Raw genomic sequence first — 19,170 nt, forward strand, 5'->3', positions numbered from 1 at the left:
CTTGTGAAGCAGCATGGCTTGTCAAGCATGTCATCCCAGGCAGACAGACATTGGATCCCCTTAGAATGACACCAGTAATTAAGCCAATTATTAAAGCTGATCATTTTGTCTCTGTATTGTGGCATCATTCTTGGTGAGGGTAGGATACTGCTCAGGGTCAGGGTCATACCGGCCTGAGCTACATAATCTGAGAGCTCCTCTATGTCTCTTTTCATGTAGTCCAGGGAGGTACGTCTCAGGTCGTTCACACCGGCATGGACAATGACTGAGTCATACTTGTACTTGCTGTGGAGTGACCTGAGTGCTTGTGTTATGTGGTGGATTCTAGCACCTGACAGGCAGCTTACTGTGATCCTTTCCTTGTTCAGTCTGGTGAGTGGGACGTCAGTGTGTCTGACTATGGAGTCACCTATAACAAGTGTGTCTGGCATTGTGTTTGGCCTTAGGGGCTGTGACTGTTTAGCACACTGACTTTGAGAACTATGTGTTGCATGTCTTATGTCTTGAGGTGGCAGTTGCTTGGGTGTCTGCTTTGGAGGCCTCTGTAGTTTTGGTAGATTTTTGATCAGTGCCTCCGAGTATGTCTTTGTGTGTTTATGTGTTTGTTTTGCAGTTGTGATAGTTCTATGTGAAACTGGGTTTGTGGTGTGCGTGGTTTCCTTCTCCTCCTGTCTGGTCTTGCCAGTCCTGAGTTGAGAGAGCTCAGCCTCCAATTTGGCTATATAGTTGCATCTCTCACATTTATTTGTGTTTTGTGGGAGAAGGAGTGGGCTGTCTGTGTACATGAGGCAATTGTAACATTGCCTCAAGATGTCCAGATTCACCAGCTGAACAGGAGAGGATGCTAGCAACTGACCCTTCGACATGCTAGAAAAAGTGAAAAAGTTTGCTGTGTAACTGAGTCAGAAGGGACCTATAGGGAAATGGGTACTCAAGGGGATTCAAGGCTAATGTAGTACTTTGTTTAGTATATAAGTACTTTACCTATATAAAAATGCTTTAGGAGCAAGTGCTGAGCTTTTGAGATAGAGAATAGACTGTTTAGATTGCAAGTAGAGAAGTTCTAAGGGAAAAATTGAAGAGCATACTTTATGGAGCCAGAAATAGTTTAACCTTGTTTAACCGGCGCTGCCCGATGGTGCTCTATGGGCAACTCCGCGCTAAATCACACAAAAGCGTGCTAAAGCGGGCTTTATAGCAGGGGGTTGAAAAGAGCTAGGAATTGACCCAAAATGGCCAATAGACTACAAGTTTCTGGCTGGAACCACTGCTCCAGGGACAAATAGGCTGCTCAGTGCTCCCCACTCCCACCGGCGAACAAAGAAGCTTCCCTCTATCCAAATAAGGATATGGAATAGCACAGGAACCAAGCCAAAGCCCAGAGATCAGAAAACTCTGAAGACTGGACTATTCTAGTTCAGTAAGGCGGGAAAACAAGATTTTTTATTTATTTATTTATTTTTTTTTTGCAGAAAACAGAGGAAAAACAGACAGTAAATGCTATAAATGCTTTTAAATGGCTATCAAACTTGAGTGTGTTAGCCTACAGGTAAAATTAAGCAACAAATAACTTTTTAAAAGTGCAAAACAGTTAATCAACACAAAAACAGTTTAAATAGAATGCAGAGCTGTATAAACAGGCGGAAATGCAGTCGCCAAGCAGTAAATAAGCAAAAAGCCAGAAAAAATACTTAAATCAGGAAAAAGTCACTCTTTTGCTCTCTGCTGCTTGTAGAACTCTGCAGGACACCACGAGGAGTGGTGCTGAGTTGAATACAAGCGAAAAAGCACTCTAAAGCGGGCTTTATTACAGGGGCTGAAAAGAGCTAGGAATTGACCCAAAATGGCCAATAGACTACAAGTTTCTGGCTGGAACCACTCCTCTAGGGACAAATAGGCTGCTCAGTGCTCCCCACTCCCACTGGTGAACAAAGACGCTTCCTTTTATCCAAATAAGGATATGGAATAGCACAGGAACCAAGACAAAGCCCAGAGATCAGCAAACTCTGAAGACTGGTCTATTCTAGTTCAGTAAGGCGGGAAAACTAGATTTTTTTTTCTTTATTGCAGAAAACAGAGGCAAAACAGACAGTAAATCCTATAAATGCTTTTAAACGGCTAGCGCACTTGAGTGTGTTAGCCTACAGGTAAAATTAAGCAACAAATAACTTTTTAAAAGTGCAAAACAGTTAATCAACACAAAAACAGTTTAAATAGAATGCAGAGCTGTATAAACAGGCTAAAATGCAGTCACTAAGCAGTAAATAATCAAAAATCCAGAAAAAAATACTTAAATCAGTTATAGCAAATACAGTTATAACAAATGCTCTGAAATATACTGTATATTTCCAAAATGTTTGAGAAGGACAGTCAGAACACAAGAAGGTTCAGGCGAAAGAGAAAAAAAAAGTTTTGTTTTACTTTTTGAAAGGGAAAAAGGAGGAACAGAAGGCCTCAAATGTTCTCTCTGTATTAAGCAGAATGAGCTAATGACACTAGACTGGGAGGCGTGTCACTGTAGGGGCGGGCAACTGCAAAGCCACCAAGTATAAGAGAAAGGCACCAACAGGGATGGAGGGTGGGACAAAATAGCCTACAGACAGCAAGCACTAGAAAGACAAATGAAAGTTTTTAAACAGATAAGGATTTGTGAAGATACTGAATAGATAAAGTGCTTTATATATATTAAATTGTAAAAACAGTAATCTGTAAAAATAATCAAAAAAAATCAAGATACTTATATTTTGTAGCTCAGTTGCTGTCAACAACTTCTCCAGTCTGCACTGTGTGTGTAAAGACAGAAACCCTACCAAAGTTAGGGCTTAAAAACCAGAACAACTTCTTTTTTTTTTACAAGAACACAAAAGAACCAGCCCCCACTAGCCAAGAGATAATTAACACAGAGGAAATGTTTCAGTTTACACAATAGCCTACAGACAGCAAGCACTAGAGAGACAAATGAAAGTTTTTAAACAGATAAGGATTTGTGAAGATACTGAATAGACAAAGTGCTTTATATATATTAAATTGTTTAGATCGTATGCTTTGCAAACAGGTATTCCTGGCTTGATTCCCCACTGTAACCAATTTGCATTTTACATGTGAAAGCAGTACATAAACTTTTTTTTTTATAATTAGCTACTAAATAATATATATTTGTTAACCAGAGTACTGTAGTAGGTCCATATGTGAGGTGTCAATTTAATAAAGTTGTGAAACCCCCATATAAACACAAGTGCCCCATACAGTATAGTCACACATGAATAAATGTAATGAAATCACATTGGGGGATGTTAGGGAAAGTAAACCCATTTATAATATGTAATGAATGATGAATCAATCCCATACAGCTGATAGTCTATAAAATAAAAATTAAGCAATGGTAAACATTGCACAACTCTGCTTACCAGGTGTAAGCATTGTGTAAATATGACTGCTGAGCAATGAGTAGCCCAGCTAAGTGGATTTGCCCATTGCTAAGCAGTGCTGAACCTGTGCCTTTAAGCACTACCAACCTTAGCTAAGCAGGTTTGCCTGTAGTTTAGCTTAGCTCAGAATATTCAAAACTGCCCAATCACAGTAATGGGTGGGAAATCTGACATATTTAAACCCTGCATGTGGGAATACAGCTCATAACTGGTTGCAGCTTCCCACTGTAGGCAGTATGGCAGGTGTTGGCAAGGGCATGTGCTTCCGGGCACAGTGCTGGAGCATACAGGAGTCCAAGGTCATGGTAAGACTCCTGGTAAATAACCATGATGAGAGACTGCTGCAGGGTCAGTACCAGGGCCCCCAATATAAAGTGGAAGCATGGAACCATTTTGCCCATTATCTCACCAGTGCCACTGGTATCCCTTGGAATGGTGAGTAGGTCTGGCACCACTACACCGACTTGAAGAAGATGAAGAGGGAGCTCTTGGATGAGTGGGTCCAAGAAGCAAGACAGAGGGGTGATGTCCCAGCAGTGTGTAAGTATTCATATCAATAACTGTTTACCAAAGTCCAGCCTGTGTATGTGATGGATAGGTATGCCTAAATATTTCTCTATTCCCTTTACAGCTGCAGCTGAGTGGCCTGTGAATCAGGAAGCCCATGCCAGTAAGCTGCAAAGGCTGCATTGTGAGGCTGTTGAGTAGCAATCCTGCTTGTAGTAGTCATACCAAATAAATATAAAGTAGTAGAAAGTCACCTGGCAGTATACAAACTGTGTATGGGTTGTACTGAATAAACCAGACAATATGACAGTAACAGTCCCATATAGGTGATATTTCAATAAAACCATAACTGCCTGGCAATAAAAATCTAAATCCTGGACTGATTGTGTTTACTCTGGTATTGTATGGCATTTAGTGCTGCAGTCTCTGAATAGTAATGGTGTGTTAACCACAGTTACCCACACATTGCTACATAAAAAATATGTCTAGGAATGTCTTTATAAGACTGTTGTAAGTACAAGGTCTGATTGTATAACCAAGAAAGACTTAGACAGAAAACACTAAAAGAACAAGCAGCAGTTTCTAAATAGCTCACTCTGATGAAACTCAAATTGTTGTGTTTTTAGAACACACAGCCATAGTCTGAATCCTGGGAGTGGTAGTAAGCTGTATGGATAATCATACCTCTCAACTGTACAGATTTTTGCAGAATGCCCAGATAAATGACTCATATTTTCGGCCTGTTCCTCTGTCTCCCTGGCAAATCACTGGGATGATCTCAGAATTGTAGTCACTAAATAATGACATACATTTGATTTTCAGACCTCAAATCCTTCAGAAAAATGTATATTAAAACAAATACTGTTACTCTAGCAACTCTCCAAGTTTATAAGAGCAATATTCAAAATATTTCCTTATTTGTACCCCCATGTTTTCAAGCTTTGCCCAGAGTGTGTGCATTAAGAGATTGAGAGGTATGTGCATAATATTAACTAGGAATCTGGGAATATGTGTAGGAACAGTCAGGTAGTGTTAACAAACATTCCCCCACAGGTCTTTCAGATAAGAAAACTGTAACTGCCTGGCAATAAAGTTTTAAATCTTGACTGGTCGTGTTTACTCTGGTATTGTATGGCCTGACATGTAGCATTCACCAACATACGTTATCAGAATAGTACTGTTGTGTTAACCAGTGTTTCTCACATTGTGCTACATAAAAATATGTATAGGAATGTCTGTATATGATTGTTGTAATTACAAGGTCAGATTGTGTAACCAAGAGAGACTTAGAAAGAAAATACTGAAGAAACTAACAATGGTGTCTAAATAGCTCACTCTGATAAAACAGAAATTCTTGCATTTTTAACAGACACAGCCATGATTCAAATCCTTGGAGTGGTAGCAAGCTGTATGCATAATCATACCTCTCAACTGCACAGATTTTCCCAGAATGCCCAGATATTTGGCTCATATTCTTGGTCTGTTCCTCTTTTTTTTCCTGGCAAATCAGTGGGATGATCTCAGAATTGTAGTCACCAGATAATGACAAATATTTGAGTGTCAGACTTCAAATCCTTCAGAAAATGTATATTAAAACAAATCCTGTTTCTCTAGCAACTGTCTAAAAGTTTATAAGAGCAATATTCAAAATATGTCCCTATTTCTACCCCCATGTTGTCAAGATTTGTCCAGATGTTGTGCATTAAGAGATTGAAGAGGTATGTGCATAATTGCAACTAGGAATCTGGGAATATGTGTAGAAACAGTCAGGTAGTGTTAACAAACATTCCATCCACAGGTCTACCAGGTAGAGAAGTAGAATTTAGCTATAAGACAGTTGAAGTATACACTGTGTACAAACATACCACTGCCCAAACCAGGGCCATAGGGTATTGTAATAATACTTGTAGAGTAATGATTAGAGCAATGATCATTAAAGTTGTGAACACTGCAATGACATATAAGTTGTTAATTGACATCTCTCTCTCCCCTGCACCATATCTGCAACAATAATATAAACACACAAATCAATGGGTATGTTTACACCAAACTACTGTTGGGACATATGTCCTATTGTTCAAAAAATATTGAAATGTGTTTCTATTAATGTTCCATGTTGAAATCCTATCATCGGTGACCTGTTGCTATCAATGTAACATGTATGCTGTTGTAATGGCCACTGTGGTTCCATATATGCACGTGTTCTGTTTGCTATGCAACAGTTCCAAATATGGTGTTTTGGGTTAAGGGGGATATCTATGCATGCTGTTATAACTAATCCTGGATTGTGTTGACTATTACTAACCCACATATGTTCTAAAACAGCAACACCATAGCACATTTGGGAAGACTTGTCCCGGCAGACCCATCTCTCCCACCTCATCTGGCCGTGCCACCAGGCCCCAGCATGTCTGGTACCCACCCCGGGACCTCCTCGTCTGCTGGTTCTGCACCACCTTTGGGTGGAACTGCCTCAGGGCATGGGTCTCGTCCCCCCCCCACCTGGAGTGGGCATGGACATGATACTGTCACCCAAAGTCAGGTCCAGGAATTGGTGGATAACAAGCTCTGAAGGGAGTTTGGAGTTCTGCTACACCAGCTTGAGGGCTGCATGGTGCAATTAGAGGCTCAGCCCCCAGCATAGCCACCCTCATGGCTGTGAAGGTGCAGTGGTGATTGGCCATGGGTGGGGACCTCATTCCCACTGTTTCCATTTGGGGGCTCATAGGCTTCCGATTTCCAAATGCCCCTCCACGTCCAAGGTGTTTACCCCCCACATGTCATATACTGCCCCTGTATGCTGTCTTGTCTGTCTTCCTACCCAACCTACCTCCCCAAATATACCTACTATCCTTCCCCAACATCCTACTCTCACCTTAAAAAAAATGCAATCTGTTCCCAAAAAAAATTTTCGCCCCATACATAGCTGTCCATTTGGCACACTTGTCCAATGGACATATGTAATCTGGTCTAATTAGCTTCACAAGAAATTACTGTTGTCCTCATGCCAGTCTCAGGGGTTTGAGTGTCCAAATATACATCCAAATTCAGTATATACAGTATATTCATATATATATGTATATATATATATATATATATATATATATATATATATATATATATGTACAGCTGTTGCTGTAGAAGAAATGGACAGCAATGGACCATCCCTGCACCTGTCATGCATATCCCTAGCTACTTTCCCTAATGTCTTTCCCTCTTTGTGCCTTCTTTTTCACAACTTTCCTATCACCCCTTTTTTCTTTTCTTTTAAAGAAATTAGTACTTGGGTAAGTGGGACTAAACATTTTTAAGCAGTAGTAAGCAGGATTAAGCCTGTTTGTGCAGTACTAAGCAATGCCTACACAGATTAAGCACTTTTCAGGTTAACTGCCTGTAAGCATATTTAACTGGAAGTTAGCATTGCTTACTGCCATGCAAACCCGCACAAACCCGCTTACAACTGCTTAAAAGTGCCTTAATCACTCTGTATCCAACAGCCTTTGTTCTGCCCAGCAACAAAATAATTTGCTGTTGCAAGCCTCGAACCCATGCCACTGCATACCAGAGCCACAACAAGTTACCACTAAGCCATTTGAGCTGTAGATATGTGTGATGTTTTCTCAAACATATCATGCAGCACAGTCATTCAACAGTGAGGAACATGTATTTATGTATGAATATGTATGGGTTCATTACATAATCTTGAAATTTTGAAATATAGAATTTCAAAATCTCAAGACTATATAGCCGAAACCTCTAAATGCCGAAAGACCAAAAGCATGAAATTCAAAATCTCGAACATACAACACACATACATCACACGCATACACATGCACACAACTTCCCACCACAATCAAACATATCATCCTACACTAAAGATATGCATGAGGCAAGCCCCCCTGCACCTCCCATGTGGGGGGCTGCACCCCACAGCCTCCCCTACTTAAATATTCTAACTATGAGATTGCACAGACACACAAGGGAAACTTACACCCACACATTTTACAGACTCTCACACACACACACATCACAGTCAAAACACACACTGACACACTAAAGCCCCTAACCAACACACTTACACATAGATACTTACCTGAACTTTCTCCTATCCATCAACAAACTGCAATACCAGAAGCGCTACTTCGATATCTCCGAACATCGGGATTTTGAATTTCGCTCTTCTGGTCTTTCGGTATTTAGGGATTTCGGCTATATAGTCTCAAGATTTTAGAATTCGATATTCAAACATTTTGAGATTATGTAGTGATTTTATATATATATATATATATATATATATATATATATATATATATATGTATGTATATATGTATGTATGTATATATATATATATATATATATATATATATATATATATATATATATATATATATATATATATATATATATATATATATAGTGCATTCGGACATCGGCGCTACACTCTGAACCTCTCACTGCAAAACATCTGACCAAAGGCATTGTAAATGGGGGTGAAGGGGCCCAAAATAGAGATCTCTTGTAATTATTGCCATTATCCTTTCATCCACAGATGAACTGTTCTAATTGCAGCAAAGTATCCAGCACTTGCAAGTCTTGAACCCAGGTCCCTGCACAACATAGCCACAACAAGTTACCAGTAAGCCATCCCAGCTGTAAGATACTGGGAGGATGATTTCTCTAACTTATCATTCAGAACAGTCAGTCTACCATAGGGAATGTACAGTGTGGAAGCACTAAACATTCTAATGATACATATACACACACACACACATATATATACATGTATATATATATATATATATATATATATATATATATATATATATATATATATATATATATATATATATATATATATATATATACATAGATATATATATATATATATATATATATATATATATATGGATCCCTATCATATGATAGAAACCTCATTTGACTGAAATATATTTGATTGAAACCATAAGACTGAAATTTCAAAAGACTGAAAAGTCACTTGACTGAAACCCATAATACTGAATTTCAACATACTAAATTGTAAACTGGACCATATAAAACCAGACTAGGTGGGGGGCTATGCACTCCACAACCCCCAGTGTGTGGGGCTGTGCCCCCCAACTATATATACTAACTACAGGATTGCACTACGGTGGGGGAAAGGGCATATTCCTTTCACTTACCTTACAGTAGACTACATGCTGCCACTACTATGCCCTTTTCCCCCACTGTAGTGCAATCCTGGAGTTAGTAAATACATTTGGAGGTGGTGTGGGTGGCACAGCCCCCCACATTAGGGGGTGTGGGGGTGTACCCCCCACCTAGTTTGGTTTTCTATGGCCTAGTTTAAAATTTAATATGTTGAAATTGAGTATTATGGGTTTCAGTCTTATGGGTTTCAGTCAAGTGACTTTTCTGTCTTTTGAAACTTTTTGAAATTTCAGTCTTATGGTCTCAGTCAAATAAGTTTCAGTCAAATGAGGTTTCTGTCATATGATAGGGATTTATATATATATATATATATATATATATATATATATATATATATATATACATACATATATAAATACTTATATATATATATATATATATATATATATATATATAGAGAGAGAGAGAGAGAGAGTATATATAGAGGATGCATAGCATATCAAACAGCCATTATTTCTACAGTTGCCACCTTTTCAAATGGTCAGTGTCTGATTCTTTCGTACAAATGAGAATTATTGTATGAAACATATACCCACATACAATGCAAAGGACATGACACCACACACAGTTTGCATACATATAAATGTTTATTTATGTATTATTTCAGTTGTTTATGCCATTTCTTATAGCATTCATGTGTTTGAAATACATAATAAATGATTAATGCAACTCTCAAAGAAAACATACGATACAGTAATATGCAAAACATAGCATACTTTGCTGTCTAGGCTAAAGCCTTCAAGTAGTACAACAGTGAAAACACACTTGCCTTGAAGATAAGAATCAATCAACACTTAATTACAGACGTAGTTCAACAGCCTCCAATTACACTCTGTACTCAACCCCCTAGGGGGAAAAGAATCAGTTGTCACAATGTAAATGTATCCATTACATAACAATGCTTAACTTAAAATGACAGCATCACACTGACAAAAAGAACTGTGTGCAAGACAGTAAGCTCTAGCCCACCACTGTTCCCATGGTGAAACATATGAAATTGTACAGCCATATACCTTAATGTTTCTTATTATGAATATCCCCCACATGTTGTAGCAGCCTAGGTTAAAAACCTTTAATACCCCTCCCCCATAAAATGTCTTACAAGAGCATATAACAGTGTTCTCCATACACTGACCTCCAGACTGTACAGGGTCACATGTTTTGTCCAGCTGTAGCCCTCATATATATGGACCCTACCCTACAACTTGTGTGGGAGTCCACAACATCACTGGAATGATAGCAGAAATGTCAGCACCAAATAATGATAGAACATTTCCTATCAACCTCTTACTTCATGACATCTGGACAAAGTCTGGTATATAGGTGGAGGACAGAGGCTGAAACAAAGGTCTATATTTGAAATATTGCTGTTATACACTGTGAAAGTTGCTGGTGTTAAAGGATTAGTTGCAACACACCCTTACTCAGGAATATGAAGTCAGAAACACAAATGAATGTTGCCATGTACTGATAGCAATCAACGAAGAGAATGTCACTTGTATGTCAGGGACAAGACCTGTCTGGGGAACAGACAAATCATAACAGCCAATCCTCTGGCCAACATGTAGATAGGCCTACAGTTGACAGCTATGCAGACAAACTGCATTCCATGCAAAACTAGCATGTACACACAAACCCTGTAAAACTAGCAGTATTAAATGCATATAACAGCAATACTCACACACTGTCCCTAGGTCTGGAACCGTATACAAACATGTAATTGGCCTGTGTCCACAAGTCCTGTTGTAAGAGGTATAGCTACCTGCTATACCTGCTGTCTGTAACACCACTGCCCACACACTGGAAGGATGTCTTCCATACAGGAAAGGTAAAGGGACAATGCCCACATGATGTAATTATTTATAGTAGTGGGTTGCTATGACATTGGCTATTGGAAGACCAACAACACTGCCTGCATGCAATTAGCAAGTGGTGAACAGCAACTGGTGCAGAGGCCATCACATGAACATGAGCATCACCTACAAAAGACATGCTTCAACCTACTCAAACAGTGAACAGAGAGAGACACACACCAAAAAAAATTAAAGAAAATCTCAAATTATGAAACAGGAAGACAACCTGTACACAGAAGGAACATGAAGATAAACCAGGTATGTGCAACATGTACGCATGTAATTGAATGTAGTAATTGGTCTGCAAAAATGGGATAGATGATTATGAAAGATGTATATGTGCCATCAAAACTTGCTGTAATGATGTCCTGCTGAACAAATGCTATGGAGGACATAGCATCTGGCTCTGTCTGCAGTGGGCCATACCTGTCAACTGTGTAGAGCTGCACAGAATGTCAAGTTTTAGCTATCATAGTGTTTGTTCTGTTCCTTCAAACATCTATATTATTCTGGCAAATAGCTAAAGGTGGAAGTAATGAAATCATGACAAACACATGAGTTTCAGACCCCACCACCTTCAGAACAGCCATGGTAATGTGAAATGTATCATGCACAAACTTCATAGGTGTGTAATAGGCATATGGATGATCTGTCCCTATATATCCCCTGCTAATGTTAGCATTTGTCCACATGTGATGTTCTAAGAGGTGAATAGGTTGGGTCACAGCTGAGGAGCCTGACACACCCCAGGAAAGGACAGCTCACATATGGCAACCACTAGAGTGCCTGTCAAACAGTCATGTCTGTGCCACTGCTAGGCCAGTTAATGGGATGTTGCCCATATCCATATGTTACCTGTGAATATGGATATTCTACATGTTTGTATTGTAAATCTAGGATACCTATATCAGGCATGAGCATAGTAAAGCACTGTTGCAGATGTGTGTGTTAAACTGCATGTGATATATTGAATTAATAACATTCAGCTGTACAGTGTTCTTCTGGACAAAGTTCACAATTGTGACATGTATCTGTAGTCATTTACACATTTACTTGTGTTATGACAGCTATATTGATACATTATCAAAATTGACTTCCCTGTTTTATCACCCAGTGAGGTGGCCCAATGACCAGAAGTCCTGGTATAACAGGTTGGGATGTATGATTGAGCTGCAAGACTGTAAATACAGTATGCCATAATGACATAGAACACAAATGTGTATCAGGTATCCCCTGAGCATGTGTATGTATGCGTATGTTCAGCTGAAAGGCACAAAAGTAATAACATGGGTCACAAGCAGTCTGGAAAATAGGATGTGCAAGTTGCACATGTGTGTAGTATCACTGTCACTGCATACAGCAAAATAAAATGTGTACTGCTACTGATTGTTGTATTGCCATGACACTGATATGGGTACTACAGTAAACCTGCTTATCACATAGTAATCAGAGAAGTGTACAACTGTGTTATGACCCAGTGTACAACTGTGTTATGACCCACTGTCCATGCCTACCATTCACAGCTATATCAACACCCATATACACTGGATGTCAAAGTGTACACACCACAGTTGGAATGCCAGGTCTGTGTGCTGTATGCCAATGAGACCACAGGAAGTCATGTCAAAATGTTTGTCACCTCAAATGTGACCCATAATCTGTACAATTCTATTGAAAAAGAAACAGAAGAGTTTCATGGAAGGTGAACAACCATTGCCAAGTGAAGATGTGATATGACGTTAGAGTACAAACAAAGACAAATGGATGTGTAATAATCTCAGCTGGTGTTTACACAACATACCAGTGTAAGGGTGTGCACACACATTCAGCTGGCTTACTGTACTGAACATTACTTCCAATATGTTGGAGGGGCAGGTTCATAACCCAGAGACTGCTCATGCTATGGAATAGACTCCCCATATATGTCAAGCAGAGCACCTCACTGGCCCTCTTCAAGAGAAATCTTGATGAGTGGATGGGTAATAAAAAATTCACCACATGGATCACTCCAGTGGCTTTACTCACAGAGGCACTGGGAACTAAGGTTGGGTGGCATGATGCCAGGGTAATCCCATGGGCTAGGCATGTAAAGGCTCCAGGGCCATTAGCCTAGTACACACCTATGAACCTATGAACCTATATGTTTCCACAGGACAGGTTGTTATGTTCCCTATTGAACTGAGCAGGCTATAGGGCACATCATAGGTGGGGATTGTGTTGACATGTGCTTTTGAGGGGTCATGTTCCAATTGCACAAGTACCATCCATTGTAACAGGGGTATGTACACTTCATATCCACTGTAGCTATATGGAATCAGCAGTACCTTACCTCTACAACTATCCCCCACCAACAATAGAGTAATCCCCCTTGGTGGACACCACCAAGACACAAAGCACATAACAGGTTGCTATAGTGGCTGTACAGGGACACATAGGTGCAGACCACAACTTGGAAGCAAGTGCACCTCTACATGAGTAAGCATGTAGGTTCACAGGTGGCCTCCTGTAAGGCTGGCTATGACTAGAAATCAGACTTATGCAAACCACCAAGACCAATTGCAACCATGTCTATACATATGTACGCAGTCTCAGAGCCAGTAACACAAGTCAACCTGTACTGGGGGTAAAGCACACCTCATACACACATGGCATGGATACAGGCAATCTGCATCAGACAGGATAGTTGGGAACAGTGGCACCCTGTCCATAACAGTAGTACAGGGGGATATGCACATCACCCACGCTCCTGCCCACATCAATGGTGAGCATGGACATAATGCCGACTGATGGCAACAACAGCAACTCTCCATGGGGCATGAGAACATCACAGTTTTTCCTCCTACATGAACACAGGCATGTGCTCACAGTCCCATCACACACTATAGTGAAACACACTCATGCCACCATCCACACACCATCCACATGGAAGATGGCCACTGTCATCCCTCTACACAGAAATGAATGGTGTGTAGTGGATTATGCCATTAAGTGTCCAACATTGGGGGAACTGGACAGGTCAGGGCCAGGAGTGTAATGCAAGATGTACAAGCCATGATAGGTTACAGTGTTATGGTATAGTCTGGATTATTTGCAAGTAATAGCCACTGTTGATGTGCATGTGGACAACTGTATGAGGTCCTCTGACCTTTTTTCTGTTTATGTCTTCCAGGTACAATGTCCCGGGAATGCCTGCCTACATACACACCCCTGGAAAATGATGCTATAATCTAGTTCCTCATAGTCCATCATGCTATCCTCTTTGGGCACAGGGCCCAGGATCTGCAGGAGAGGACTGCCCCATGGAATGAGCTTGTCCACAGGGTAAATGATGTCAGCCTGCACAACCTCAATTATGAGCAGGTGTGACATCACTGCACAGATCTGATCTGTTACACCCATCAGCATGCCACTGCAGTTAGGAGGGACCAGTTAGCCACAGGTGGGGGTCATGCCATCCAGCCCCCACTGACACATTCTGAGGAGCTCCTCGCCAGCCTTGGGGCACCTGCCTGCCAGGCACACCACCAAGCTGAAGACAGCATTGTGGAGGTGGCTGCCACCCACACAATAGACGAGGAGCATGCAGGTAAGGCCCCAGGTCACATTAGTAGACCACTGTTGCTTATTCATTTTCATCTGTAAAGTATCTACATGCATATGTTAGATAAGATAGTCTGCTGCTGCAGTGTAGTAATGAACAGATGTGCATAATCTCTAGTATTGTGGGTTTGTACTGTTGATGTGCCAAAATGCTGCTCCCACCCTGTACCAATGCCACAGATGTGGCTACTGACATTATATCTCTCACACAACTATTTACTTCCCTCTGGTATACAACTGGGGCAGCAGTTTGGAGGTGTTTTATTTAGGTTTGCCAATACACCGGCCATGATATGGCCATGCTATTTGCCATGCACACATTTAACAGACCTACCCATAATGCATGCTGTACATGTTCACATATTGTTGCTGTTAACTGCACTGCATCACAGTGGTCACCATGGTGGCATATCTGAAGGGTATGTAAGAGTCCTGCATATTCCTAACAACCTGTCAGTGCAAGATGTGTGGACAGAGATGAACATAATGGTGGGATAAATGGCCTACAGTAGGGACATGTCTGAAACATTATCCTTATGCAGTGGCTACGACAGTGTATACATCAGTATTACAATGGCAACTGTTCCTGATCTAAGCAACGGCAAATCACAGTAGCACATTCCACACCTTTTACAACCTGTAATGTGATCCTAACATGAGCAATGAATGTGTAATATGGAATCCTATGTTACGACAACAAATATGGGGAATACATACCTTAACAAACACTGGAAGCATATGTGTGCACACACTCCAAATAACATATTGTGGAAGAAGCTTGTGAGGTACTGACAGCATTCACTCTTCTTGAGTACACACCCTCCATCAAGTACAGGGCCTCAATGTCACACCAAGTAATGATCTGCTGTCCAAGAAGTATCTCCATGACATTTGCCCAATCACCTGTAACAGAGGCAGCCATGGCTTGCACACATCTTACAAACCATGAATGGTGCCCATATCCTAAAAATAGCACTCAGGAGTGGGAAAAGTAGCCTTACCTCACTATTGCATATACCATGGCAAACAGTGCAGACAGTCATGTATGTGTGTATGAAGTATGGAACAACATTAATGTAGAAAATAAATAGATGCCCATCCAAAACAGATGACAACACATGTTGCAAACTGGTCATGGAGGCTGCCCAGAAACATGCAGCAACACTGAGGGACTTGCAGGAATGTCTAGCAAGTACTGCCTGTGCAGTACCTGTGTCGACAATCACCTGGGATCTGCATAAGTGTGGCCTATGGGTTAGGGTAATCAGATGGAAAAGTTGTTCCACAGGAAACATCATCCAGGGCTCTCTGCAGGTAGCATATGCATAACATCAGGTCTCTCAAAGGCATGTGTTGCAATGTGTAATGGTGTCATGAGACCAAGGCTGAAACCTACAGATAGTATTCATAAAGATACATGTGGTGCACAAGCAACACCTCACTCCACCTCAGGGTCACCATCCCCATTTTTACCTTACTGGTGCCAGTGTACACCTTTAGGTTTGTTGTTCATTAACAGGAACTAGGCCAGTAGACATGGCATTCAGAATATGGAACACTGCAAAATAACACTCATGTATGGCCCATAGTTGTCAAGCATTTGCAATAAGGTTGAGGATAGGAAGGGGTGTCATCCTGAAACAACAGTGAACTGAAGCATACATCCAAAGCTCACTAAGAATGGCTGTATCTGAATACAGTCAAGGTCATGAATTGTGCAGACATAACCCTGACTCCACAGCAATAGTGAAGGCACTGTGTGACCTCCAAGGGCTGTGCACATGAGCTGACCTTGCAATCTGGCAGAGGTGGGGGATATTTGTAGGGATAGTGACCAAATAATGGCAAGTGAAGATGAGCCATTCTAGTATACCCCTTCCAGGAATAGTGACTGCTGTAGTTCACAATGCTGCAACAAACCATTGTGTTAAGGGTGTGCACACTTATGCAACCCACATATATTATGCATCTCATTCAGTATCTGCACCACTAACACATTTGTTTGATACTGCATTGGATTGCACAGGTTGTATCTCACATATCAGGTGTGTGTAATGTTAACATATGCAGTATTGTGGCCCCATTGCATATCATGGAAGAGGCTAGCATGTCAACAAGGTTGCGTACACTCCTCAAATCCACATTAAGCTTTGAAGATTGTCAGTGTAATTGGATTTTATTGCTCATACATGCACTGCTGCTGATGAGATCTGCAAATCAGAGGTTAGGCATTAACTATTGACATCACTCCTCATATCATCCCAGGTATGTGTCAGACAAACACAAAGGGGCTGTGAGAAACAGAGCAAACATAACTGCCACACATATACACATTCAGTAATGGTGTGTACACTCATGAGGTATGGTGCACAGTACATGCCAGTGTGCTGTACAGGTGCACAGCAATACTGTGTACATGGATGCAGTTTGTTCCAGGGGAAGGGGCATCACCTACTAACACAACTCATGCATCACAGAGATGTATAATGTTGGTAACAAGGATTGTGTATGGCTGCAGTGCATGCTGTTGAGTGCCATATGTCATGCATGTTGACTGTTAGGTAATGAGAGGTCCGTGTAATATCTTTGCACCACCTCACCTGTAAGTGTGTGTGTGTGTGTGTGTGTGTGTGTGTGTGTGTGTGTGTGTGTGTGTGTGTGTGTGTGTGTGTATGTAGAGGTAAACCATAATGTACAGGTCTTAAATTACATTTTTTGTTTGCCCCTCACAGGTGGCGAGGTGGGTCAAGGTCCCTCCTGCAGGCAAACTGATGTTAGTGTCCATACAGACTCTGACAATAATGATAGGCATGGTGAGGCACAGGCAGGGTTGTCAGGGGCTGAAGCTGTGCCATCAGTTGACATCCCACTTTTATCCATCCCATCCCCACACGCAGTCTCAATGCCCATACATATCCCATTACCAGTGACCATAGATGAGGGACAGTTGGCGGGTGGTGGCATGGGACCGGACACTGTGGGGACCATGGCAAGTGTGTCTGTACACAGCAGCCATAGCTGGATGACTGGCAAGGTACCACAAAGGTAGATGTACAGGGGTGCTCATAGGAGGGCTGCTGGCCATCATGCCCCTGCCAGACATGCGACAGCAGGTGTCACCAGATGCATGTTACAGGCCATCATGGAGACACAGGCTTGTATGGGATGTTACACCAGACAGAGTCTGAGGCTCCAGAGGGCTACTCATTCTGCTGCACTTGACAACATGCGTGATCTTGCAGGTGCCTACCATTATTTTGCAGAGGTCCTGGATAGATAGTCAGGTGAGATGGTGGGAATCCTCGACCGTGCGGTGTCTGTGGTAGAGCATGTGGTGGGAGTAGGGCAGTGGCCACGTGGACATAGGTCAGCAGCACCAACAGGTGGAGGTCTACATGGATGGGCAACAACTCATGACCGCTCCCATAGTGGCAGTACCAGTACCAGCACCAGCCCTGCAGGTGCTGTCCACACCACAGTGCAGCAATCCACGTGCATGTGGTCCTGGCTGGTCCCAACAGGGATGCGGATCCAGTGGACAATTGTCATCATCAGGAGAGAGTAACATATCTGGGCTTCTGCCTGGTAGTCACAAAAAAATCTTAGAGGTGTGCAACATGCGTTGTAAGGATAAATCCAGTTGGAAGATTCAGGTAAACAAGTAGAATAAGTCACAGTCCATAGAGTTCATTAAAATCCAGGTTTAATGACAAAACAGAATAAAAACTGCAGGAGTAAGCGCTTTCGCGTTGTATCCAATGCTTCGTCAGACATGATCTCAATGGCAATACTCATATCTGCTCTGAGTTACAGCACGATGACACTAAATATACAGAACCAACTGATATTGCCAACATCCTGGCAGATAGGTTCAGTGCTAACTTTGCCCCCCTCTCACCCCCTAAAGGGCCCATCTTTATACTGGAAGAATGCAAAGTTCCTGTAATCATAGCTGCACAGGTAAAAACCTCACTCTCCAAAGCCAAGAACACAGCATCCATGGGACCAGACAACATCCCAGGCTGCCTTCTACACATACTCCAGAATGAACTGGCACCCCACCTAAGTACCATGTTCAATCATAGCCTCAGCTCAGGCTTTGTGCCCATTGAATGGTGAACCGCAATGGTTATCCCACTCCACAAAGTGGGGGGGCACAACAGACCCCGGGAACTACTGCTCCATTAGCCTGATGAGCCTGGTCTGCAAGGCCATGAACGTATCATCATAGAACTCATAAACAAAGACATTGGAGATCTCCAAACTCTTGACCCACACAGTTCAGGTTTGTAAAAGGCAGATCATGTCTCCTAAACCTGCTAGACTTCTTTGAAACAGTCACCAAAGCCATAGATGAGGGTAAGGTGGTTCACACAGCCTATCTAGATCTTGCCAAGGCATTCGATGCCACCCCCCCCACTCTGGAATTATAGATAAATTCACAAAACTAGGTATAAATCCCTATGTCACAAGATGGGTTGTCAACTGGCTTACTGACAGAACCCACACTGTGAAAGTAGCTGACTCCAAATCAGACTTCAGACCAGTGACAAGGGACCGGGTTTTCCTGGGGG

This window comes from Protopterus annectens, chromosome 10.part0, assembly GCF_019279795.1.
Source record: "Protopterus annectens isolate FY-2018-M chromosome 10.part0, PAN1.0, whole genome shotgun sequence".
Lineage (NCBI taxonomy): Eukaryota > Metazoa > Chordata > Ceratodontiformes > Protopteridae > Protopterus > Protopterus annectens.